The 2,482-nt window shown below is 36.9% G+C and overlaps 1 non-coding gene across 1 annotated transcript; it reads left to right on the top strand.

Moving 5' to 3' along the window:
* The first annotated feature begins 1,612 nt into the window (after positions 1-1,612).
* On the top strand, positions 1,613-1,719 carry LOC136210126 (small nucleolar RNA R71). The gene has a single exon (XR_010677833.1). It is a non-coding gene; the product is annotated as a small nucleolar RNA R71 (small nucleolar RNA).
* The last annotated feature ends 763 nt before the right edge of the window (positions 1,720-2,482 follow it).

Genomic DNA, 2,482 nt, shown 5'->3' with positions numbered 1-2,482 from the left:
ACATACTGCTGTTGATTGCCATTTCCTCCAAAAGTTCTCTTACTTGGGCGGACGTCTTCTTCATAAATAACCCTCCAGACATAGCTGTTGAAACACCTTTCCACAAGATTTTGATTTGACAAAATCATCCATGATTAAGAGGCAATTAAATTTAAATGCTTTGATTTAATTGTACTAATGAGTTTGTTCAATATTGAGTGCAAATATATATATATAAAGTAAGACAGGTTAAAAGTCAGCATAAAGCCAAAGCTGAGTGAAATGGAACTCAGCATGGGAGAACAAAGAAGCTGAGTAGAGTAGAACATGCATCATAAGCTTCCTTCTAAATCACCCGAACAAAGCTGACCAAAGCAGAAGACTCCTTCTTGAGAAAACATACAGAACGGAGCTGACTAAGAAATACCTCAGCATGAAACTTGTACATTCGACAGAAACGAACGAAGCTGAGTTACAGTCAGAATAAGAATGAAGGATTCGTTGACAAGAAGACAAAATCTGCCGATCCTCTGCACCAATAATTGAAACCTCGAAAATATAGAAGTCTAATTCCAAGAATCATGGGTCTATGGATTATTGGTAAAAGACAACTGACACAAAAGACAAGTCTGATGCAAGAAGACAAAGATCTGACGCCTGAAGCAAACAGAGAAAGGAAATGGCGGAACAGACTGAAGCTGACCAGAAGATGTCTGCTAAAAGAGCCGTTTTGGACTTAACGGCTAAATCACCTCAAATGATTTCAATCACCAGAAATTCATCTATAAAAGGACAATGGTGGTTCTTGGATAATATACAACTACAGAAGCAACAAAAAGAAAAATCCAAGAGAGAAAGATATTCAAAGCACTCAAAAACAAGAAAGATCTTACACCAACTTTTCTATTCTTTGTGTAAATGCTAGATTGATTGTCTGTAATCATCTAAAGTGTTCTTTATCTGAAAAAGAACAAGTGTGTAATCAATAGTAATATTGAGAGGTATGTACTGAGTGCTTGGTTGTACGCATTCAGTGGTAGAGAAATCTAAGTACTGGGTTGTAGTGCTTAGTAGGAGTTGAGTAGACGAATAGAGGACGTACTCTTGCATACTCACTGCCTTGTAAAGGGTTTTGTGCTCTACCTTGAAAGAGCTCAGTATTGGATTGAAAATCCCAGGAGGAACTGGGGACTGGACGTAGGCAGAGAGGCCGAACCAGGATAAGTCGTGCTGAGTAACTTCTGAACTCTCTCTCAATATATATATATGTATGTGCATGTATTGTTAGTTATATTTACTCAGCTTATAAATTGTTAAAACTGAAACTGAGTAAATCTGAGTGCTGAGCTGGAAGCTGACCACAACAGTGTCAATTCCCAACTCACAAGTAAAGCAGTCTTAGTCAGCATCGTACTAAAACTGCCTTATTATACAATCAGCCGTGCTCACCAAAAGCTGAGCTGACTAACTCCTAAAATAACTTCAGGTCAGCATAATCAAAACGCGAAAAAGTTATATTAGTTCCTAACCCCCCCTTGGAACTAATTACTAGGGACCAACAATAGCATCTAATGAACCTCTAGTCGTAGGATTTAATCCATTATAGAATGTCTGCATTAAAAGTGCATCTGGCAGTTGGTGGTGTGGGCATAAACGTTGAAGTTCTTTAAAACGTTCCTAAGCTTCATAAAGAGTTTCATTATCATTTTGTGTAAAAGATGTCAACTCTTTGATGACTCTTGCGGTTTTTGCTAAGGGAAAATATTTTGATAAAAACGCTTGGGCTAATTGGTCCCAAGTTTCAAATGTTGCAGCAGGCATAGAAGTTAACCAAATTTTTGCCTTATCCTTCAAAGTGAAAGGAAAGAGGCGAAGTTTGATTGCTTCGGCTGTTACATCAGTAATTTTAAAAGTATCACAAATTTCTAAGAAATTTGTCAAATGTGCATTAGGGTTTTCGTTAGGTAGTCCATAAAACGTTACGTTGTTTTGCAACATATTAAGCAAAGCAGGCTTAATTTCAAATTGATTTGCGTTTATACGGGGCCTAACTACACTATTAGTTACACCGGCCATTCCTGGCCTAACATAATCCATAAGTGTCGGTGGATCGGCCATATTTTCTGGCTGGTCTACTTTGGTTTTTAAGGGTGTTTTGTCTTTGTTTTTGTTGTTTTTGTTGTTTTTCTTAAGTGTTCTTTCAATTTCTGGATCAAAAGGGTCTGGTGGTGTGCCCGAATTTCGCGAACTGCGCATGAACTTGAAATTGTTACACGAGCCAAACTACCTTCAAAACAAAATTGAAAACAAATATGTTATATAAACTGAAAATAAATAAAATATAAAAGTTGTATAAAAATAATGTGTAAACCTAGATTCGAAAATAAAATGAGAAAAATAAAAATTTTGTCAAAAATTTTGGCGTATCCCCGGCAACGGCGCCAAAAACTTGTTGAGCGATTTACGCAAGTGCACGGTTTCGCTTGTAGTAATAAAAATATCG

The sequence above is a fragment of the Euphorbia lathyris genome, chromosome 10, assembly GCF_963576675.1.
Source record: "Euphorbia lathyris chromosome 10, ddEupLath1.1, whole genome shotgun sequence".
NCBI classification, from domain to species: Eukaryota; Viridiplantae; Streptophyta; class Magnoliopsida; order Malpighiales; family Euphorbiaceae; genus Euphorbia; species Euphorbia lathyris.
This window is presented reverse-complemented; position numbering and strand designations above follow the sequence as displayed.